This window comes from Lynx rufus, unplaced genomic scaffold (genome assembly GCF_022079265.1).
Source record: "Lynx rufus isolate CCGP_SWC_20201006 ecotype Redwood Valley unplaced genomic scaffold, mLynRuf1.p SCAF_9, whole genome shotgun sequence".
NCBI classification, from domain to species: domain Eukaryota; kingdom Metazoa; phylum Chordata; class Mammalia; order Carnivora; family Felidae; genus Lynx; species Lynx rufus.
Genome location: NW_025814897.1, coordinates 4707106 through 4732333, shown reverse-complemented (window position 1 = coordinate 4732333; position 25228 = coordinate 4707106). Strand labels below are relative to the sequence as shown.

At 42.2% G+C, this 25228-nt stretch overlaps 1 long non-coding RNA gene across 14 annotated transcripts in view; it reads right to left on the bottom strand.

Annotated features, from left to right (window-relative positions):
* Positions 1-3066: 3066 nt before the first annotated feature.
* The window catches only part of LOC124505346 (uncharacterized), a 54317-nt gene continuing 32155 nt past the window's right edge, over positions 3067-25228 (bottom strand). For 5 of the 14 annotated variants that reach the window (XR_006960624.1, XR_006960628.1, XR_006960630.1 and 2 more), the window contains 4 exons: positions 13316-13426; positions 13061-13137; positions 10333-12984; positions 3069-3669 (listed from right to left, as the gene is read on the bottom strand). This is a non-coding gene — a long non-coding RNA (uncharacterized LOC124505346). The other 9 variants (XR_006960625.1, XR_006960629.1, XR_006960626.1 and 6 more) reach the window with 9 other exon arrangements.

Here is a 25228-nt window from a genome sequence, read left to right as displayed (position 1 = left end):
GATTCTTTCCTCAACTATGATGAGTCTATTAATGAACCCATCAAAGGCATTTTTTATTTCTGTTATGGTGCTCTTGATATCTCGAATCACTTTAAACTGTTAGAGTTTCATCTCTCTGCTTACATTCACCATCTCTTTTTGCATAATGTCCACTTTTTTCATTATCTGCATTATCATAGGAATGGAAGTGGTTTTAAGTTCCCTGACTGGTAATTCCTACATCTCTGCTCACTCTGCTCATCTCTGTGATTCTACTGCTTGCTGTCTGTGTTCAAACTGTGTGGTTTTTACTTAACTATGCCTTGTAAGTTGTGTGGAAAGCTGAATGTTATGTGCTGGTAAAGAAACTGAGGTAAATAGAACATGAGTGTGAGGTTTTTGTATTTATATGGCTGGGGGTTAGGCTGAATTTGCTGCCAGGTGAGACAGGAAGGAGAGAGCCCTGGAGTTGAGTATTTTCCCTCAGCTGTATCAGTTACTCTTTGGGAAATCCCCATTTAGGCTCTTAGTTTCTCTTGAGGGCAGATCTTTTCTAGAAGAACAGAATGCTTTGGAATTTATTTCTAAATAAGTATTCCCCCCTCTCCCTGCCACTGTAGAAAACTTGCCTTCACCAAGAAACACAAATATTAAGTATTTGGTGAGTTCATATTCCTTTTCACTTCCCCTGCCAGTGCTGCTGGGTGACAAGGGACAGGGAAGCTCAGAAGTTCCTAAGTGGTTTTTTGATAGCATGATGATATTCTGATGTCCTGGCAAGAGTTTAGGGCTGGCCTTAGCCTCTCATCATCCTTTAAAACTTTAGAATGGGGAAATATGTTAATGGTGTCAAAACTGGGTCATGTCTAGATTTGATTCAGCTAGAATTTATTAGGGGTGACTGAGGTCTGCAGAGCACTTTTTGCTCTTTTTTTAAACATTAGCTGTCATTTCTGTTGTTGCTTGTGCTTTAGCTCTCACCGTGTTTTATTCTTTCTCTCATTTGGCAGCTTTTATTTCATTTGTAGCAGTCTGGAAAAACTCATGGCACCTGATGTGCTATAACTCTGTATGAATTCAGCAAACAGCCAACTTCATGTAATATTTCAGAAGAGCTTTCTAGAGAATGAAAGAGACATATCTTAGTTCAAAGGTTTTGCCCACTCTTCCTCCCTTCCTTCCTTCCTGTTTTTTATTTCAGGATTTAAAAATAATCCTAGTTCTAAACTTCAATGTGAATACCGGGTTTAAAAAAAAAATAAGTGAGGGAAATGACGATTTAGAGCATTTTGTAAATGTCTGTATTATCAATGGTCAAAATTGAATAAGCTGAATAGGCTGTTTATATTCATTCAATATAAACAGATTTTTGGTTGAAAAAAGCTATTTACGTTGTGCTCTTTAACAGAAATTGTGAAGTAACATGACTTAAATAGGAAATTCTATTTTTTCTTATTTTTTAATCCTGTGAATTAATTATGCAAAATGTAGGCTTTTACTAATAATGTTTTGACAACAAATTTGTCTTTTCCCCTCTTAGAGCCTCTAGAATATCATGGTAAGAATTTAAGCTTTAGTTTTCTTTGCAGTATTTTCTCAGTACTGGTGTTTGGTGTGGGTTTTTTTTTTTTTTTTTTTTTTTTAATGTTTGAGTGAGAGAGACAGAGTATGAGTGGGGGAGGGACAGAGAAGGAGACACAGAGTCCGAAGCAGGCTACAGGCTCCTACCTGTCACCACAGAGCCTGATGGGAGGATAGAACCCATGAACCACGAGCTCATGACCTGAGCCAAAGTCAGACACTCAACCAACTGAGCCACCCAGGCACCCCTTGATGTGCTTTTTACTTCAACTAAGAATAAATATGGTGACGTCTGTTGTCTAATTGATTTGTTAACTCTTGAAATTCATCTTTCTCTTCCCTGTTCAGAGCCTAAGTGTCAATGTGGAGGGAGTTAACATCTCAAGATAAGACATCAGGAGGAGGAACACATCACCAGAGTAGAGGGAATGAAACAAGTTATGATATGAGCCTGAGGTTTGGAGTGAGTACTTTGCCATGACCTGGCTCTTGCTGAAATGTCACAATAAGAAAATCCTTTTTGAGTCTATCAAGAAGCCTAAGCTTAGAGAAGAAGCCAGATATTGCCAGGCAGGGTGTGTGTCACAAGAGAGGTTTAAACCATGGTTTTGAGTCTGAAGTGGAGGGAGCCATTTGTGCCAGGAGAGCATGAGTGGAAATGAATTTGTTGCAAATGGGGGTAGACTGTGGTGGTTCTATGGCGCTGTTGAGAGCCAGGGTGGCTGCCTGACACTTAGCAAACCCTCCAAGGCTGGTGTTTATCCCTTTGAATGCAGCAGTGGTGGTGGTGAGAAAAGTGATCTCAGGGCATGAGAGCTCTCACACTAGGCCAACAGAAGAGAAGTTTGCACTATATGGTCAGATGAGAGAATTAATCCCTGTTAGAGGAGTCTGTTCTAGAGCTTACATGTGTTATCCACCTGTAATTGGGTGCTTCGTGTGTGTTGAATAATATTCCTGTAAGGTTGGAGGGTAATGTTCGCATGTTGGAATGAAAAAAGTTTGTCTTCTAGGAATTGCCATTAATCCAGATCCTCCAGCCACTAAGTGTAAAGCTGAGATTGTAACCATATGTTTGATTCCAAAGACCTTGTCCTCCAGGGCCCCCAGCCTCGGGTTCATGAAAGGCAATCCGTGAGCAGCAGGAAGACATCCAAGGCCTTTGAGTAGTCAATCAGTCAGCAGTTTGAGCTTTCCTTAATATTCCAAATAGCACCTGGGGGTGTAAGTAGCTCAAATCGAGACTAAATGATGGTTTTGTTTTTGTTTGTTCCTTTATTTGCAGCGACCTATGTATGTACCTTAATAACTGGAGGAGAGAAATGTAAGTTGATAGGATTTGATTTTTCTGTTTCATCTCTGGTGGTGACATAAGTATTTGAAGTGATTGAATTTTCCAAGAAGGGTGTTTCCAGATGGGAGAGAAATTAGAAGATATTTTATTGTGTTGCTCCATTTTGGACAATATTTTAAACAGCAGTCTCATTGAAATAAGGTTTTCTTAGGTTTAAAATGCTGCTAAAACTTGATTCCTTCAGGCACAACGGGAAAGCTAAAATGTTAGTTACACCCACCTGTCAGATCATGTGTCTGTGCTGCTAATACACTGGGATTATTCGATGTCACTGGTTTGGTAACAAACTTAGAAAATGTTTTCTCTCCTTTTAGTTAGTTTACAGAGAATAACTGAGAAGATCAATACTTTTAAGAAAGAAAACAGAGAACTTTACTTCCTGAAGAAATATCCATTTGGGAACAGAAGGTAGCATGGCCCTTTCAAATATTTTTTGTGATTTCATTTTGGTTACTTCCACTCTGGTAGATCATCCTACTGACCTATTCTATGTGTTCTATAAGCAGTACCAATTCAAGACAAGCTTCACAAATGTAAAGAGCAACCTCTTTATTTGTGAAAGGAGTCACACATTAGAAGGTAGGTTTATCTAGCACTGTGCTTTTTTTTTTTTTTTTAATTCTGATTCCTTTTTTGTGTTTTATACAACAATGAATTAAGGAAATGTCTTCAGGAAACGAAGAGAGAAAGTAAGTTTCTCTCTGATGAAGCTCTTAAATTGAAGGTGAGAATCCCTTCTTTGCCTGGATTGCATCCTAAAAAACACAAGTAAAAGTAATGAATTATTATTACTCATTCAACACATTTTGTTGAAGGAGAACATCAAAATAGTTGAGCACTTTAATTAAATTAAAAATATTAGTGTTTATTAATTTTTTGAAAGACAGAGACAGAGCACAAGCAGGAGAGGGGATAGAGAGAGAAGGGGAGACACAGAATCCAAAACAGGCTCCAGAGTCTGAACTGTCAGCAAAGAACCTGACACAGGGCTCAAACTCACAAACCACAAAATGACCTGAGCTGAAGTCAGATGCTTAACCAACTGAGCCACCCAGGCACCCACTTGAATGAAATTTTAAATGACACCCTTCAAAGTGCACTTGCTACCTTGCAAACTCAGAGAGAGACAGGAATGTGAAGAATCAGGAAGTGGTAAGAGTTGGCTGCTGAGTTTTACTGTAATTTGGCTTTGGAGGCTTTTTGTTCATTGGGTGAAGTGAGCACAGCATTATTTGCTTGCCATTTACCACAGTAGAGAGTGGGCCTCTGGGAGCCAAACTTCTTTCTGAACAATGAGCTGGAATTTCAGTAGGAGCACCAAGATAAGTTTTGCCATTTCAAGGACTAGGAGTCCATTTCAAGGACTACCTTTTGTTTTCACAACTAGGTAATTATCACATCATTCAACTCTGCCCTCCAAGATATGTAGAAAATCCCCAAATATAGTTGAGAGAGAAAGGGTGATAGCCAAAGTGTATAATCCTTTCCTTTTAAAAAAATATTTTTAAATCATTCTTTATTTTTTTTAGTGAGACAAGGCATGCGAGTGGGGGAGAGGGGCAGAGGGAGAGAGAATCTTAAGCAGGATCCAAGCTCAGTTTGCAGCCCAACACAGGTCTGGATCGCATGATCCTAGAATCATGACCTGACCCAAAATCAAGAGTCTGATGCTCAACTGACTGAGCCACCCAGGTGATCTATAGTCTCTTTCTCTCTTAAGGCTGAACAGTGAATTCTCAACATGAATGGGGGAGGGGGGATACACACACACACACACACACATACACATACATATGTATACCACTAAGAAAGCCATTTATGAGTTGCTAGACGTGAACTATCTTCCACCATCTTTGTCTTCTAGTTATATTTATGCCTCATGGTCTTTGTTTATTGCAATGCATGATCTTATTGCTGTGCGATCAGTTTTCTGTAAAAGTCTTTTCTCATATCTGTCTTAACCACAAGATTCAAATGTTGAATTTGAGGATGTGGAGCTAAGAGCCTTGAGGTCCAATAACTGTCAACTGGAAGGTATATTTTCTGTTGGGAAGAAATCTCCATATAATGGCCATGACTGCATTGGAAAGGGAAAGAATATCTTCATGTCTTCAAGGTTCTTGCCCTTTTTCTGTCTCACCAAAATCGAGACTCAGGTCATGTGCACCTTTATAAAGAAAACCCCCTTTTTTTTCTTTTTTACAGAAAATAAAAAGGCCCTGGAAGACAAGTGTAATGCATTGAGGACTGTGAAAGCAACAAAGGAAGCAAAAGTCAAACAGCTGAAGGAGAAAGCACATCACCTAGAAGAATTCTACGAACCAAGAAAAGTGGCTACAGAAGAGTAAGATATTCATGTGAGAACTGTCACAAGTACTGCATTGTAAGAAAGAATGTGGCAGCCAATAGAGATAATTATATTTCTTTTGGAACTGGATCCAGAGTATTTTGCCAAATGCATTCAGTGGAATTGTGCCTGTCCTTCCTACCTTGCTTTCTGTAACCTGCATTTTCCTTTCTGCCCTAAGTGCTTGTCACACATTGTGTCATGAATTTGGGGCCAAAGAGGGAATGTACCAGCAGTAACGTTGATACCTGGATCCACTGTAGATACACCTACATTGTCCTATAGGTTTCAAGCCCATCACACTGTTTTGTCATCCAGCAATTAGGTCATTTTGTTCAGGGCCAGACATGGGTCAAAAATGTGGGGGGGGAAATTTGAACTATCTTGCTACAGACACAATAGAAACTGCTTTCTGAAAAGTGGGTAGGGGTACCAGCTGTACTGAATCCCTGCATCCATTCGGCCAGTGAGATTGTTCAGTGCAGGCCCAATCCCTAAGAAAGTCGAATTGTTTCCTGTCCCCTGAGGTTTTAAGTGTAACTCTTCTGAGTCTTGACCAAAGCCTGCAGCTTCACTAGGGCTCATCTTTGCTGGCCACCCCTGAACTACATTTGTTTACTTCTAAGTCTTTGCCCATAAGGTTGTTCAGCTTCTTTGCCATTCAGATGCATGCCCCCCAAATCAATGATGAGCCCTAGGAAGATTGGGTCCAACTGCCAGGCTGGCTTTGTCCTGGGCTTCCTTCCTATCTTGGTCTTGTGTGTCTTCGTGGGGTTGTTAAATATTTGGTGCATTCACTCACATGCTTCCTCCTTTGTACAGTATTTCCTTTTGTTCTCAGGACATCAGGGACTTTAGAGTCCCTCACTCATGTTGGAAAGTGAACTCTTCCTTCTCTTCCCTGGAGACTCAGCTTTACGTTAGTCCTTTCCACACCTGGGGTTAGGGTCTGCTCTGTCTCACTGGCATCTTCTGTTTTTTTTGTTTTTTGTTTTTTAATTTGTAAGCTCTTTCTGTGAGTACAGTGCCCTGACCACCTTTCTATCTTCAACCCCTTACAACAGAGCCACTACATTACAACCACGCCAGAAAGCATTTGCTGAAGGACTGCCTGAGGCCAGAAGGAAATGCATGTGCCTTTCTGTGTCTCATGCTTTTGTGTCCATTTCTAAGAGAATTTCAATTTTGCATGTGATTCTTGAGCACATTGTCATTGTGAAAGCCTTTAAATGAACACCACAAACAAAATAGTCTGAGGGCAACACAACAAACCAGTCTTTCTAAGCATTGCCTTTTGCTGCCTTCACTATCAATGGAACCAGTCTTGTTAAAGTAGATTGGCTCCATGAAGTTGAGATTTTTCCATCTGAAATCTGTTTCCTGGAAATAAACCCAGACTGCGTGACATTTCATATCAGGTTATACTTCAGGAGATGTTGCCCCTCTACGATTGGCCTTTTTCTCCACTAGGATATGTAAAGGTGGAGGCAGGGGTTGGAGTCCTGAACTCTAGCGATGTCTGGGAGTGAGCTGCAATGTTGGTGAAGCCATAGTCTGGGAGGTTGTCTTTCAGGGTGATTGTGTCATGGTACAACTTTTGGACTGAGAATCAGGGCTCCCCATGGAGGTGTAAGACTAGTGATGATCCCCTGCCTTATCCTAATGGGTACAGTTGGCCAGACATGGTTTTTCACACTGATGAAATGAGTCTTCACCATCTCAAACAAAGACCAACTCTGGGAAGGCACGAAGTGCAATGTTATTTGATGACTTTATGATGAAGGAGAGGAAAAAGAGAACTAGAAAGACAGTTCCGATAGCAGAGACATGGCAACAGAGGTTGAATTTTCTTTAACTTAAATGGGGTGTTCACCTCCTTTCTCTGATTGTGTTGTCAGTCTGTGCATTTATGGGAGAGGTGGGGGAAGGGATATCTGCATAGGCCTTCAAGAGTGCTGGGAGGTAAAAAGGGAGAATTTCTGGATCTTGGTCCTGACTGTATATATCTTTCCCATCTTAGGAAGCTGAAAATGATAGTGTGAACTGATGGCAAAGAAGAATCAGCTGGCAGCTGCAGGTAAAATTTGAAAATAGCTACAGAAAGGGCTCCTGGGGGGCTCAGTCGGTTAAGCGTCTGACTTCAGCTCAGGTCATAATTTCACAGTCCGAGTTCGAGCCCCGCGTCAGGGTCTGTACTGACAGCTCCGAGCCTGGAGCCTGCTTCAGATTCTGCTACCTCTCTCTCTGTCCCTCCCCCATTCATTCTCTCTCTCAAAAACGAACATTAAAAAAAAATGGAAAACAGCTACGAAAGAAATAAGTACAAGTGAGTTCAGCTACTAATTACCAGCAGCTCATGAAACCTCTGTTCATTTTTTTTTGTTTTTAACCTTTTTACAATGTTTAGACTCAACTTAGTAATATAAACAAAAATTCAGAGATCATATGCATAGACTATTAACAGATAAAAAAGGTAAGTTTTAGAAAGAACAAAACAATTAGGTTTTTAAACATTTGCAGATCTCAAGCAACAGCCAGACTGTGTAAGAAACTTTGTCCATGCCAACATTCCTTGGGGGTGGTGTCAATTGTCATAATCTATAGGAGAGCAGTGTGTTGTAGGATGAATCATAACCATCAACATGGTAGTGCGATTCCATGGCCCTCGTCTTTGCAACCCTGGGAAACCTGGTGAGGATATAAGTTAAAGAAGAATAGAGCTTTATCTGAAAGACACTTGTCACATGATGAATTAGGGAAAGATTGAAAATGGGAAGGAATTCTATGAACTCTGAGCCCTACGGGCATGGAATAATGAGTAAGGAAAGGATGTAACAATAGCTTTGATCCTACTGTACATTTATAATCACGTGAAAAGTGTTTCATGTGTAAGAATAAATTGTATCAGGGGACAGATATGAGGTTGTTGGGAATGTGAGCAGATTATTTAAAATCATACCCAATACTGGGTCTTATCTGACAAGAGCAACTGTAACTCACAGGCAACAAATTGAACAAACACGGGGACAGCTGCAGCAGGCAGCGCTCACCTTTAGATACCAGGTAACCTGAGTTCTGCCTGACATACTGAACCCTTAGCACCTCATGCGGGTGAGTGTAACGGCCCTTGGAATCCCTAACCACGGGCTTTTCATTGTTGGCTTTTTCAAATCACAGCTCATGAGAAGAATGCTCAGGACAACTAGGTAAGTGTTTTCTTGTTTCCCCCTCTTTCTTTGGTGCACAGTCTGGCACGACTGAAGGTGGATGTGTTGTTTCTCCCCCAGATCAAGACTCAGATCTGGGATAGGGAGATGGCGGAGTAGGGCAGGGAGGTCACTTACTTGAAATACAGGTGTGGTCATTTGACTTGCGTTTTTATGGGTGTTTCCAGGGATGATGCGTGCATTGTTTGTTGTCTAGAAGATGACGTGGTGTTGCAACTCTTATAGAAGTCCATTATTTTTCTGTATCCAAGACTGGACAGGATGGAAGCAAAGAGGCTGCCTGAGGGATACACGAGGCAGAAACCAATGGCTGCAAGACCAGAGACACAGAACCCTCCAAGGAGAGGTAAGGAGCATGTTGTGATGTGCCACAGTCTAATTTCTGCTGTGCAGCCTGTTCCTGTGTGTGATCATCGTGTGGTCTGGAAAGAATCACAAGCACTAAGGACGGCAGGTGGTCTGAAGAGGTGACAGAAGGGTGTTCTCCTCCGGTGCCGCAGACAGTGAGGCACTTGTCCCTGAGACTGGTGGAGCTCATGCCCCTCCTCTGACGGTGACCCTCCCACCTCCTCTAGCATCCCCCTGTCTGAAGAGCCTGGAAAGGATGACAGGACATGGGCCTCATCCTTCTTCCCACCCGGACTCAATGTGAAGACTTTAGTTAATTTGAGGAGAAGGTCATTTATTCACTAGTTTGAAAAGTCTTTCTTTTTGTTTGTTTTGGGAACTGTAGCCCTACAACCCTCAATTCAAGTTCCACAGAGCTTAGCTTAGTCCTCTGATGGTATCAGTGCAACTCTGCGGCTTCACTGCTAACTTCTCATAGTTTTCCTTTTCTCAATAGTGTAAAATTAGTCTTTCGTTATATAATAACTGCTCTCATGTGGAAGGCAGCTTGTAGATAAGCTGAGAGATTGAACAATTTGCCTGAAGTCTGAAGAAATGCACCCTTCTTGAGATCCATTGAGGATATACACCAAACCAGTATTCTCAATTTTATTCTTTTATTTTTTTTTTAAGTTTATTTATTTTGAGAGAGAGAGTCTGGGAGGCATAGAGTAAGAGGCACAAAGAGAGAATCACACGTAGGCACCACAGTGTCAGTGAGGAACCCAATGCTGGGCTCAAATTCACAAGCTGTGAGATCATGACCTGAGCCAAAATCAAGAGTCAGATGCTTAACCGACAAAGCCACCCAAGCGTCCTCATATTTATTCTTAATCTGTAGTGAAATCGTGATTTCCCATGATGTATACTGAGAAACCTCTGTTTTACTGATGACTTCTAAATTGCTAGTTGTGCCTGACCGGTCCACAGTTATTTGATTAATTACAAAACAACATGAACTAGGGCACCGTGAGGTCTTTATCAAGGTGAGGGATGGTTCTCCCCCTTATCCTTGGGGGTCACCTGAGGCCTGTGGGATACCCTCTGCCTCTGGTCAGGGACCTGAGTGTAGGGAAAAGTTTAAGATATTTGAGGAATGAGATGAGGGATTGTTTTCATTCCACACAGTCCTCTAAAAGCAGAAAAAACCTCCGTCCCTTCTAGGATCTTTAGTAGATCCAGAAACTGCTGAAACCTCTGTGAATTACAGCAGCTCTGACTATACGAGGACAAGGTAAACGCTAGGGCCATTCTCAGCTGTAACTCTTTCGGGAAACCCTCATCTTTCTGTACAGCACACTCTCCCGGCCTTGTCTTGTTCTGTGTGTTCTGTGTCTGTTTGTTCTTTGTTTTCCAAATGCACACCCATAACCCAGGAGCCCACAGACTTCTCACTTTTTAGTCTGTCAGCTTTCTGTGGCAAGTTTAGAGGTGAAAAGTGCTTAGAGACTGAGTACCTTAAGGTTTTTCCGTGTGGTTCAGGAAATAATGAGAGGAGGATGACCCCACACTCCAAACAGAAGTCTCCTGGGCTGGGTGACCCCTTCCAGACCTCACCTCTGTGGGAACAGTGTGGCTGCTGTGTCTTCCTTTCTTGATTCTGGCTAGGAGATGAACCTGTTAGAAAGTCTGCCATATTGTTTAAAATTCAAAAGTGCAAAACGACATCATGACTCCAACTTTATATTTTGTGCCCTGTACCATTAGAGTGGTCTTAGATAAAGTCAGTGTCATCACGCATCACCTTCCCATATTTGTTGGTAAATGAGTTGTCTGGAATCCTTCCAGCTATACCTTAGGTAAAAATAGTTTGAACACTGTGTCCTTCAGTTATGTTTATATGAGCAGTTTCTGGTTGTGTCCCCAGTCACTGTTAGAGCTGATACAGTCTCATGACACATACCAGGAGTTTTATACCAAAACACTTGCTTTAAATCTGTTATGTGAATTTCTACCTCTTTTTTCTGTTGGGCATAATTACTCTGTGTCCTGTAGTATGCTTAAAATCAGAATTCCCTATGAATTAAGACGAACACATCTGAGCTTTGTAGACATTCATAAGTAACTTATTTGTCACAGAAGACTCTCATTCCCCTGCAAGATTCCAGGCATCCTCCACTCCCCAGAGGTCTCAGAGGCCTTTGACAACACTTCAGGAAGGAAGACTCCTTTCTCAGGGACAGAAGCAGAGGAGGCACAGTGAGGGTCCGGCTGCAGAATATTTTGCCAGGAGTGGCTGTGATTCCATGAGCAGAATATGAGCCATTTATTCCCACTCATTTTTTTGTGTTCTTAACATACCAAAAACAGAGCATCTGGAGTCGCCGTAGAGGAGGGATGCAGGGTGAACCTGGACATCGATGGCTGCCTGTCCGGAGAATGCTACTTCATTAGTCTGTAATTACTTCTGTTAACCCTCTAGGACAGGACCCTTGCCATTTTACTTCCGCAGACATGGGCAGTGATGAGTGGTGGCAGTAGGTTAACCTCTTGCATCTACTACCCCAAGCTGTAGGTGGTCTCCAGTGGCAGGGATGGAGCTCTCAGGTACTGATGCTGCTCTCTTGGATCCTGGTGGCAGAGAAGGTGGCAGGTGCGAACACATTCTTCTCTGGTTTTGATATTTGTTCTCTTGTCTGGCATATGAATGTAGCGGTCACTTCTGTTCTGCAGGGCAGTCTGGATCCTGGGGACCTCCTCTGTTAACTGGACGATTTTGCATGCCCTACCCTAGAGGCACCCCGCCCCCATGGACTATTAGGCACATCCACCTCCTGAGCCTTGGTGGCCCTGGGGCCACCCCAAACCCCTCCACCTGCAGCACTTGGTAAGATGATCTGAGCACTAGAAGTTGACTTGTAAAGCACACTCATCTTATTTTTGTTGGTGTTAGGCCTTTGGCCAAGGTGCAGGGGCAGTGCCACAGACCATTGTGATACAAGGGGAATGTGTCTGCTTCTATTACCACAGTCCTCAAATTTCTCATGCTCAACATACCATCTTTGTCATTTCCCCCACCATGTGTTGGTACAGGCGTCTCTTGTGGGGAAGGAATGGGGCCGTACACAGAAAAGCAGACATAGCGGTTCAGCAGAGATGCCCTATACACAGTCCATTTGCTGGGATCTGTGAGGCATGAGGCACAACGTAACGTATGTCCATCTAGTTGTGCTCCCAGCCATCTATAGTTGTTCGATGAGTGAGGAATACATCTGAATCAGGGCTTTTAGGAGTCTTCATTAGGTTATAAGGGATGGTTCTTCAAGTTCTTCTTCGGGATCACCTGAGGCATGTGGGACACCCTCTGCATCTGATTTGGGATCTGACTGGGGCAAAGAGTTTAAGTTGTCAGAAGAATGAAGGGAGGGTTTTCTTTGTTTTTGTTTTTGATCTCTAAACAGTCTACTCAAATCAAAATAAACCTCCATCCCTTCTAGGGCCTTTAGCAGATCCAGAAGCAGGTGTCACTCCCAAGAGTGACATCAACACTGGCTCTACCAAAACTGCCAAGAAGCATAAGGTAAATGCTGTGGCATTTTCAGTTCTATGTTTTTCCAGAGAGCTGCATCTTTCTGTGCAGCACACTCTCCTGCCACTGTCTCTGGCTTGAGTGCCGTATGGTATGGGTGCTGTCTTTTTTTTCCCCCCAAATGCACAACCTTTACCCCTGAGTCTACGGGCTTCCCTGTTTTCCACCTGGCATCTCTTTGTGGTACCTTTAGAAGCTAAGTGTGCTTAAGGGTGAGGACCATAGGGCTTTTCCAACGTGTTCCCGGAATAAATCAAGGAGGATGACACCGCACTCCACTTGGAAGTCTCCTACCTTGCCTCATTCTTTCCATATCTTCTCAATGTGAAATCATTGCTTTTGCTGTTTCTTCCTTTCCTGTTTCTTTCTATCAAGGGTTTTCACGTGTTCAGAAAAATCTGTGGGTATCCTTACAGTTTGAAAATGAGAACTGCCTTCACTCCAACTTATATTTTTGTATGCATCATTTAGAATGGTCTTAGACAAAGTAAATTTCATACCCGTCAGCATTCCATCTTTTTTTTGGTAAATGTGCTGTCCAAAATTCCTTCAAGTGTGCCGTGGGTATAAATACTGTAAACTATAAGAGGTGACATATTTGTCATAAAAAACATGCCCTGAAACTTAAGTTGTGAAGAGAAAAAATCCAAAATTACCTGTGTGGCAAGTCCCCACCATGTCCTTCACTTGTGTTCACGAGCACATTCTCTTGCGTCCTGTGTCACAGGTACAGCTAAAACATAGAAACATACGCCAGAAATCAAAGTGCATTCGTGTTAATTTTGTCATTTAGAATTTCAGCTCACTTTTCCAGAGGACACAATTACCCTGCAGAATGTACTGTACTTAAGCTGAGGAGTACCTCTGAATTCAAATAAATTAGCTGAACCCAACTAACATGTATAGGTTACCTGTTTCTCTAAGAGCATGCTTATCCAGGTCCTCTGCAGGATCTCAGGATCCCCATCTCCCCATGTGTCTCTGTGCCCATGGATAGCACTTCCAGAGAGGAGGAGACCCCACTGTTGGGAGAGAAGTAGATTGGGTACAGGCAAGGGCTTAGAGGCAGAGCTTTGAGCCACGAGGGCTATGATTCCATGTGTGGAGACTGGGATTGTCATTCCTTCTCATTCTGTAGTTCTTCACATATAAATAAGCAGCCTCTGTGGTGGAGGGTGATGAGGGGTAGAGGGTGATCCTGGACATAGATGCCTTCCTATCTGGAATATGCTACGTTGTTAATTTGGTATTAAGTCTACTAATCTTCTAGCAATAGAGCCCTTGATGTTTCTACATTTCCCGACACGTGGAGACACTAGTTTATCCATAACATCCGTTCCCCATCCCAAAGCTGTAAGTGGAACCCAAAGTATGGGTAGAGATTTTAGCACTGATGCTGCCCTCTTGGAACCTGGTGGTCAGGAAGCTAGCAGGTTATGAGCACTGCTTCTTTGGGTTTCTGCTCTTTGCTGGTGTTGGTGCTTTGTTCTATCCTATGAACATAGCTTTTATTTCTGTTCTGCAGGCCATTATGTATGCAAGAGGGCCTGTTCCTTTCCCAGGATCGCCTTGCAGGCTCTATCCCATGGACCGCCCTTCACTACCAGTCATGGGCTATGGGCCACCTCCCTCTCTTCCACCTACTCTATTTGCTAAGATGACCAGAACTGGATGAGTGGCTGGTAAAGTATATTCATCTTCTTCATGACTGACTTTGTGGCAATGATGTAGAGATGGTTGTGAGTCTTGGCAATCCAACTACAACCTGCCTGAGGACACTGTAGCATATCTCAAGTTTCTCAGGACACACATACAATGGGCAGTGTCATTTCCCTATAATACAGTGAGCTATATACATCTTTCTTGTCAAAATGAAAGAGGATTTTCTACACAAAAGCAGACGTATCAGCAGCACTGGTGCATATTTTGGAGGCACAATGTTTTGGGTTCTGTAAAGAATGAGGCTCACCCCTAACTTTTAGAGCATCAGGTGTCCTATGTGAAAGAGGGACATGCATTAAGTGACACAGACCTTGTGATCACCATAATGGAAACACCAGTGAAGGATCCAGTGCAGAAACAGGGGAAACTTGTATCACACAGGAATAGAAGGGAAGTTGAGGACAGTAAGCAGAGTTTGAGGAGGTGAAGAGCAGAGGGTGCTGGGGTCAGTGAGATGCAGTTGGAGGCCATTCCTGACCACAGCCTGAGCAGGAAGTGTGAGGTTCACACGGAGCTGCTATGTGCGATCACTCTCAGTGCACAACGCAGCGTTCATCTCCGAAATGTCATTTTCGTCAAAGTGCACCTAGGTAATCATCTAAAAAGGCTGTTGTCACCCTGGGTTTTCTGAAGGTTCTGGATATTTGTGGGGGGACAATGCCCTGGAGACATGGGAAATTTAAGTTGGTCTTATGGAAATGCTTGTATGCCCAAGTTCATATCCCTCAGTGAGACTAAAAGTGGAGACAGGATCTAGATCAGCTGAGGGCCTGCACTGGCCTTCAGCCTGAGTCAGACTCTTAGTGGGCCAACCTACAATTCAGGGTTGGCCAGAAGCCGCCCCTGCATCAACCTGATTACAGCTTTGCATCTCCTCAAACTTCTCTCACAATATCCTGAGGCTTTGCCTGTGTTCCTGCTGTCTCAGCCCTAATACCAGTTCTCAGTGGGACCTACACAGAGCCTCAGCTGTGTTATCTGTGAAAACAGGGGTAATATTTGTTTCTAAGAACATTATGAAAAGAAGACATTAAATACATAAAGCATCTGCAAAATGTCTGGGAAGTGTCCATTCACCCTTCTCACAGTTTCAATTAAGATATCTCCACACAGTGATCATGAAAAAAAGATGGTCACAGAAGTTCATTAAACTAAGACTGTTAACATGTCAGCCCAGGGACTGGGAATCGCCGTTTTAAACAATGAGACAAGGTCCCTCATTTTTCTATTAAAATTCGGGCCCTACCAGACAAAGAAAGAAGAGATAATTATGAGAATGTGTACATTCAGAGATCTAGATCTGAAGACAATCATTTTCCATTACATACAATCTCACAGATGCAGCCACACACTAAAGTGTTCATCTGAGGCCACAGCCACTGATAAACTACAGAACACAGAATGCATGTAGGAAAACATAAGATCAGAGGGAAATAAACCAAAATCTCTTTGCCTTATAGGACAACTATTCTGAAATTTGAAGAGGACTGTGCACGGAGACAGACTATGGTGATTACATATACATTTTAAGCAGGTGTCAGATCTGCCTGAATGCTTTCCCTGCCCATCCTGTCCGCTCCACTTTGTCGTTCCTACTGTCCGCTAATCCACCTTTCATCGTTCTATCTCTGTGTCAGCGTCTGCTTCTAGGACCATCTACTCTCACTCCCCATCGAGTGCACGCAGTGGGGTTCCTGTACACACAGGTAACAAAGTGTTACCAGAAATGGTGGTGATAGAGGATAGAAGCAAGATCACCCTTTGTGCAGGGGAGCCCGAGGGAGTTTTCTGGGGTGATGGGAACTTCCTATATCTAGATTGATGGGGTGCTTATGCTCATTTATTTTAGAAATATTCACTGGCTTCCTGGTGCCTTGGGGTCAAATAGATAGGTATCTGTCCCTGGGAAATGGTGGAGTTCTAATGGTGGGGAAGGATGAGGGACCAGCAGTGACTGTGGGAGAGGAGTGAGGAGGCCACACATGGAGTCAAACCCTTGCCCAGGATGCCAGGTCTCCACAGACAGCACCATGTGTAGGAGGGCTCTGAGGAACAGAGATTTCTTGATCAGACCCGTGAACTACATAATGCTCTTGCGGTTTCCTCACTGAGGGATGGCCAGAGCAGAGGCCAGGAGCTGGAGGACACCCTGATCATGGCTGGATTGGAGCAGGGGACCTGGGGGATTGAGTCAGAGAAAGGGACAGGCAGAAGGTAGCGACAGGGAGTCTGAGAGACAAAGGGGAGAGAAGAGAAGGTATGTTTCTCTGCTGACTTCACCTACATTTCTGTGTGAACAAAAGGGGATTCTTGTCTCCAAGGGAAGGGAAGAGTGCGAGCAAAAAGAGTGACATTCTCAGCTCAAGTGCCCAGGATATCTGCCTTGCTCTTGAGTACCTAACACAGGAAGCCCATGCTTTCTGTCATAATTGGAACTGCAGCTCGTGCCATTTAGTGAAAATCAATCCAATTATGAATCCCTCATCACTCACACTGCAACATCATCATACTGCAACAAAATTAACAGAGTAAAAGATACAATACAGGATAAAGTCCAAAGCTAGACCGACTGCAATACAGGAATACAGGCTATCAGAAAAGGAGGTACCCCAGTGCAGGCATTCAGACACCTGGGCAATATCTGAAAACATAAAAAAAATGTAGTCCATACTTGAAAAGCAACATTAACTTAGACACAAAGGAATCATGATTTAAGGTTTAGAGAGAAACCATATGACTTCATGGTGCTGTACCTATGAGATCAAGTCTCATCAAATCATACCCTTTAACTAGAGGCTATTTGTTATATGTAAATTATACCTCATTAAAGAGAGTTTCAAAACATAAAATACTAGAAGCAAATGTGGGAAAGTTCCTTTCTAATCCTGAGTGCATGGGTGATAGGAGTCTGTCTGACCATGTCTCAAAAATCCAAAAGATGAAGACATTTAAAAAATTAATAATAGCAGAGTAAGAGCACCCTGAGCTCACCCTGTCCCATGTTTTCAACTGCATAACATCCACATCCAAGTCCATGAACCAGAGAGCGATCCAAAGACTGGCAGAACAAACTCCACAACTAAATAGAAGCTGTACCTGAAAGGCTAGGAAGGTCAGAAAGGTGGAGGGCAGCTGCCTGCAGAGAGGCAGAGAAAGTGAGCCCTCACCCCAGGGAGCTCACACAGGCAAGACTAATCCCCAGAACATTTGGCTTTAAAACCCAGAGGGGCTGAATTCCCTCGAGTTTGGATCCTGGAGCTTTGGAGGTCAGATGACCCAGCACTGGGTGATCCAGGAGGATGAGTGATAGCCAGGTCCCTGCCAGTGTAGACAGACAATGTAAACGTAGCATTTTACACAATGCCAAGGCAACAAGAGACAGATCTGTTCATGCTGACTTCTGAGTGGTTAGGGGACTTCTCCAACAATGAGGGAGCTTACAGGCACCATTCCCGCCTCTCCCCACCACCACCACCACCCCGTCCAGGAATAAGACCAGAGGCACATACCAGGGAGTGGAGCTGCACAGACACTTGCTACCTAACATACTAGCCATGTGCCAGTCCTCTGGTGGACTCACCCACTCCAAGCCTGCTGGCCTCAGCGCTGGGCTCAGGGAAAACTTTCTTAAAACCGCATGGGCACCCTGTCTGCCCACCTGCAGGCAGAGCTACCACCGCATGCTGTGCACCCCTGGCTACCCTCATCTGTCTCACCCAGCCACACGTCCCAGCCACTGACACACTCTGTGTACAGCCTTGAGCCCCTGGTTGCCCTGGTGCATTGCCCCCAGCCACCAAAGACAGCTACAGATTTGTCAACAGAATCTTGGAAAGACAGAAGGAAGTGACATGACATATTCAAAGCGCTGAATGGAAAAATCAGCAGCCAAGAACACTCTATCCAGCAAGGCTATCATTCAGAATAGAAGGAGACACAGAGTTTCCCAAACAAAAACTAAAGGAGTCTGTACCACTAAAGCAATCCAGCCAGAAACACTAAGAGGGACTCTTTGAGTGGAAAGGAGAGAACAAAAGTGACAACAGGGAGGTAGAAAACACAAATCCAGTAAAAATGAATATTTCTGTAAAAAATCAGTCAAGGAATTCATAATAACATGTACCAAAATATAGGGAGAAGAAAATAATGGATTCAAAGGTAAATGACCATCAACTTAATATAAATGGCTAAACACAAAGAAATTATGTAAAAACTTAATGGTCACCATACATCAAAAACCACTCATAAATATGCAAAGAATAAGGAGAAAGAAATCAAAATACATCAGTAAAGTAAATCAGCAAAACATGAAAGAGAAAGACAAGAAAGGATAGAGAAAATCATTAGAAACCACAACAAAACAGGTAATAAAATGGCAATACATAGATACAAATCAATAATTACTTTGCATGTAAATGGAATGAATGCTGTAATAAAAAGACATAGGGTGTAAAAATGTTTGAAAACACAAAACACATTTATATGCTGCCTACAAATGGCCAATTTTAGACCGCAAGACACCTACAGAATAAAAATGAGAGGATGTCAAGAAACGTAAATGAATGTCAAAAGAAACCCAGGGTAGCAATACTTGTATCAGAAGAAAAAAAAAAGAGAAAGGACTCAAATAAAATCATAAATCAGAGAGGAGAAATCATAACCAACATGTCAGAAACACAATCATAAGATAATATTACGAAAACTTGTAAGTAAAAAATTTGGACAATTTACAAGAAACAGGTAAATTCCTGGAAACATATAAGTTACATTAACTGAAACAGAAATAGAAAACATGAACAGAACAACAGCCAGCAAAGAAATTGAGTCAGTAATCAAAAAACTCTCAACAATCAAAAGTCTAGGACCAGATGACTTCACAGGTAAATTCCACCAAACAGTTAAAACAAGGTTAAGACCTCATCTTCTTAAGCTATTCCAAAATATAAAAAAGGATGGAAAACTACCAAATTCATTCTATGAGGCCAGCATTACCCTGATACCAAAACCAGATAAAGAGTCCACTAGAAAAGAAAACTCCAGGCCAATATCCTTGACGAACATGGATGCAAAAATTCTCAATCAAATACTACCAACCAAATTCAAAAATACCTTCAAGAAATCATTCGCCACAATTAAGTGGATTTGTTCCCAAACTGCAAGGTGGTTCCATATTCACAAATCAATCACTGTGATGCATTACATCACTGGGAGAAAGGATAAGAACCATATGATCTGGGGGCGCCTGGGTGGCGCAGTCGGTTAAGCGTCCGACTTCAGCCAGGTCACGATCTCGCGGTCCGTGAGTTCGAGCCCCGCGTCAGGCTCTGGGCTGATGGCTCAGAGCCTGGAACCTGTTTCCGATTCTGTGTCTCCCTCTCTCTCTGCCCCTCCCCCATTCATGCTCTGTCTCTCTCTGTCCCAAAAATAAATAAACGTTGAAAAAAAAAAAAAAAAAGAACCATATGATCTGGGCTCCCGGGTGGCTCATTTCTTGATTGGCTCAAGTCATGACCATATGGTTCATGGTTCAGGCCCTGCATTAGGCTCTCTGCTGACAGTTCAGAGCCTGGAGCCTGCTTCTTTGTCTCCCTCTCTCTCTGCCCCTACCCCACTCACATTCTGTCTCTTTCAAAAATGAATAAACATATAAGAAAAAAAAACATACGGTCATTATCAATACATACAGATACATACAGAAAAAAGCATGTGACAAAGTACAACATCCTTTCATGATTATAACCCCCTAAACTAGGTTTACAGGGAACATACATCAACGTAATAAAGGGTTATCTATGCGGTTAACATCAACCTTAATGGGGAAAATCTGAGAGCTTTTCCTCTAAGGTCAGGAAGAAGACAAGGATGTTTACTCACCACTTTTCGTAAACATAGTACTGGAAGTCCAAGCCACAACAATCAGACAAAAAAACAAAACAAAACAAATCCAAATCTGCAAGAAGTGAAACTTTCACATTTTGCAGACTACATGATACTATATATAGAAAACCCTAAAGAGTCCACCCAATAACTGCTAGAACTGATAAATGAATTCAGCAATGTCACAGGATACAAAATCATTGTACAGAAATCTGTTGCGTTTCTAGACAACAATAATGAAGCAGTATAAAGAGATATTAACAAAACAGTCCCATTTACAGTTGCACACCAAATAATAAGATATCTATGAATAAATCTAACCAAAGTGGTGAGCGACCTATACTCTGAAAAGTGTAAAACAGTGATGAAAGAAATTCAAGATGACACAAAGAAACAGAAGGACATTCCATGCTCATGGATCGCAAGTACAAATATTGTGAAAATGTCTATACTTCCCAAAGCAATTGACACAATCAGTGCAATCTACATCAAAACACCAACAGCATTTTTCACAGAACTAGAACAGTCCTAAAATTTGTACGGAACCACAAAAGACCCCAATCTCCAGAGAAAACAACCTTTATGTGAAGTGATAATTATGGATGGCATGATGCCTCTGGATCTTCTGCTCCAAAACACATTATCTCTGGCCTAAGCATCTGAACAAACATTAGACATATCCCAACCAAGGATCATTCTACAAAATACATTGTACAAAGGTACCCTCAAAATTTTGCAGATTATGAAAAATATGGAAAATCTAAAAATCGTCATGACCAGGTGGAGCCTAAGGAGACAGGATGACTGAATGTAATGTGCCAGCTGGGAGGAGGCTGGAACAGAAGAGGTTAAAACTGACAAAATCTGAGTTAACATATAAACTTTAGTTAATACTACCATATCTCTTCGGGATATCGATTGTGATAATGTACCAACTCATAGGACATCAATAGTCAGAAAACAGTCTGATGTCTGTGGAGACTCAGTACTATCTTCCCAATTTTTTTGGTAACTAGAAACCCATCATGAATGAAAAGATTATTAGTAATCATGGTTTTATTTTTTCAACACATAATATTATATAACTAGTTCTAGTATTAGTTACTAGTGATTGACATGTACCTCTTCTTGTTGTTCTTACTATCGCTTAATTTAAATAATAGCATTCATGTTATGGAAAACCAAATGCACGATGATATACAATTCATAGAAACATCTACTTTACATATTTTAAGGTAATAACATATGTATATACCACTGTATTCTGTGGTATGTATATTAAGTGTTTTTCTGGTCTTGAAGGAGCATGTCATCTAATGGCTTTCCATAAAGGTGGTTATCCTAGATAATGAATGATACTCAGATTTTACAGGATGTGCTTCACATCATGCCTGAACACTTAAAAAAAAAAATGTACAAACGGCCAGATGAATCATTGTGACTGGCTCACTTATTCTAAAGAATCCTTGCCTTAATATTTTCATGCATATTTTTAGCAGGAATACAAAATAATAAAATGTTTCCAAATCAAAGAGATTTTCAAAGACTGGAAGAATGATAGGGAGTTCAAGTGGTTTCAGAAGGAAAAGATGTGACCATGAAGTGGCAGTCACAGGCAAGCAGCTTTCTCTGGGCCACTCTGACAGGTTTGCATGAGGATATGTGACTTGCCAAAGGGTAAGACCCAGAAGTACAAGAGGGAAAGACAACGTTTTAGGAAGGGGTGACTTGGAAAGGGTGCTTCTGTGCCTAAGTGATGGCTCAGCTGCCTGGCTGGGGGTCCCTGGGTCAAAGACTTCAAAAGTCCATCAGTAACTTAGACTCACAAAGATCTTAGAGCCACAGAGTTGATCTTCATCTATGAGTAGGAGATGGTCACAGTTTCACAGGATATGAAAAATCGGGCTGGCAGTAGATGGCTAAAATATTATTTAGGGCTATATCTTTAATAAAAAATGGATGTGTAAAACTTTGGGTTTGGAATGTTAAGAAAAATCACAGGCCCATCATGGAGTTACTTACGTTAAGGCCCCATGTCACCAAACCTAGTTTCATTCCTGCAGGAATGTAACCTTTAACGAGTCAACAAAGAATTTCCTCATCAGTGCTGGAAATTTAACTGATAGACTCCTGCCATTCCCCTCAGGGAGGCAATCTTACCTAAATAAGGTATTCCGTGCCACTAATTTTTTTTTAAGTTTATTTTGAGACAGACATAAGGAGAGCACATGCAAGGGAGGGGCAGGAAGAGAGGGAGAGAGAGAATCCCATGACCATGAGGTCATGATTTGAGCCAGGATCAAGAGTCAGACACTTAATCAAGCCATCCAAGCACTCCAAGAATGTGGAGTTTCAAAGGTTAGCAGGCTTGGCTGGGATACAGCCCAGAGGACACTGGTCTACTCCTGGAGAGAAGGCAGCAAACTATTTGCAAGCAGATGGCATGGAAACAGTGATCTGTACAACTCCTGGTGCACACAGTGGGGAGATTACACATTCACCTTGGAGAACATCCCTGAGAGGCAGTGTTCACAAAGAGGAGACAAAGGAGCTGGGCCAGAGGAGCTGGGTGGCGCCATTTCCCTCCTCTGCCCCCCAGCATAAACACAGAGCCACCTGCTAGAAACAAGGCCATTCCCACACTGGCTGCCTAACCTGCTTAGACCAAGCCCCACCTTCCTGTGCTCTGGGGAGACTGGCCTTCTGGGTCACTCAAGGTTGCCTCAGTCCCAATGGAGCTGGCCCCTTCCCCAGAAGACCAGGTGAAGCCCATGACCACACCACCTCTATTGACCAGACAGTTCTGCAGGGCTTCACTTCTAGTGGCAGTCATTTCAAGTCTTATTTAACAAGCAGATCAGAGCAGACCTAGATAAAACTCACCACATTCTGGCCAAGGACCATACACTTCCCATGCAACTGGCCTGAAGGTTAGTGCAGCCAGAACACAAAACAGTGCATGCAACACACACCACAGACACTCCCTGATGTGTCAGTCCCTGGACACTGGATGAGCTCCTCTTCATAAAACCATTCAACTCAGGCAGGTAACACAATGAGGTTTGGTAACAGAGAGAAGGCAAATACTCAGCCAAAATACCAAGACAAGAGGAATGCATCCCAAATGAAACAACAAGATAAGGTCATGGGAAGAGAAATGGAAGGAACACTTCCAAACTCATTCCATGAGGCCAGCATGGCCTTGAGTCCAAACTGGACAAAGACCCCACTAAAAAGGAAAACTACAGACCAATTTTCCTGATGAACCTGGATGCAAAAATTCTCAACAAAAATTAGCAAACCAGATCCAACAATACATAAAAAGAATTACCGCAATGAGGTGGGATTTATTTTTGGGATGCACAACTGATTCAATGTCTGCAAATCAACTGATGGGATACATCACGTTGATAAACGAAAGGGTAAGATCCACATGATCCTCTCAATAGATGCAGAAAAAGCATTTGACAAAATACAGCATCCTTTCTTCATGAAAAAAAAAAAAAACCCTCATGAAAGGAGGGATAGAAGGATCATGCCTCAACATCATAATGTCCAGATACAAAAGTCCCACAGCTAATATCCTCTTCAATGGGGAAAAAAGAGAGATTTCCCCCTAAGGTCAGGAACACAACAGAGATGTCCACTCTCACCACTATAATTAAACATACTGTCAGAAGTCCTAGCCTCAACAATCAGACAACAAAAAGAAATACAAGGTGTCTAAACTGGCAAGGAGGGGTCAAACTTTCCCTCCTCGCAGACATGATACTCTTCGTGGAAAATCCAAAAGACTCCACCAAAAAACTTCTAGGACTGATACAGGAATTCAGGAAAGTCTCAGGATATAAAATCAAGATATAGAATTTGATGGCATTTCTATATGCCAATAATGAAGCAGCAGGAAATCAAGGAATTGATCTCATTTACAATTGCACTGAAAACCATAAAATACCCAGGGATAAACCTAACCAAAGAGGTGAAAGATCAGTACACTTAAAACAGTAGAGGGGCCCCTGGGTGGCTCAGTCAGTTAAGCGCCGACTTCGGCTCAGGTCATGATCCCACATTTGTGGGTTGGAGTCCCACGATGGGCTCTGTGCTGACAGCTTAGAGCCTGGAGCCTGCTTCACATTCTGTGTCTCCCTCTCTCTCTGCCCCTCCCCTGCTCATGCTCTGTCTCTCTCTCAAAAATAAACAAACATTAAAAAAAATTAAAAGAACAAACAATAAAACATCTATGAAAGAAATTGAAGAAGACAGAAAGAAATGGAAAAACATTCCATGCTCATGGATTAGAAGAGCAAATATTGTTAAAATGTCAATACTACCCAAAGCAATCGACACATTCAATGCAATCCCTATCAAAATAACACCAGCATTCTTCACAGAGCTAGAACAAACAACCCTAAAATTTGTAAGGAACCAGAAAAGACCCCAAATAGCCAAAGTCATATTGAAAAAGAAAACAAAGCTGGAGACATTATAATTCTGGACTTTATGGTGTATTAGAAAGCTGCAATCATCAAGACAGTATGGTACGGACACAAAAAGAGACACAAAGATAAATGGAACAGAACAGGGAACCCAGAAATGGACCCTCAAACATATGGCCGAGTAATCTTTGACAAAGAATGAAAGAATATCCTATGGAAAAAAAGAGTCTCTTCAGCAAATGGTACTGGGAAAACTGGACAGTGAGAAGAATGAATCTGGACGATGTTCTTAAACCACACACACACACACACACACACACACACACACACACACACACCTCAAAATGGATGAAAGATCTAAATGTAAGACAGGAACCATCAAAATCCTAGAGGAGAAAACAGGCAACCTACCTCTTTGATCCTGGCCACAGCAAATTCTTGCTTGTCGTGTCTCCAGAAGCAAGGAAAACAAAAACAAAAATGAACTATTGGGGCCTCAAGATAAAAAGCTTCTGCACATCAGAGGACACAATCAGCAAAAGTAAAAGGCAGATGATGGAATGGGAGAAGATATTTGCAAATGACACATCAGGTAAAGGGTTAGTATCCAAAATCTATAAAAAACTTATCAAACTCAACACCCAAAAACCAAATAATCCAGTGAAGAAATGGGCAAAAGACATGAAGAGACACTTTACCAAAGATGACATCCAGATTGGTCACACATAAAAAAAGATGCTCAACCTCACTCATCATCATTGAAATTCAAATCAAAACCACAATGAGACA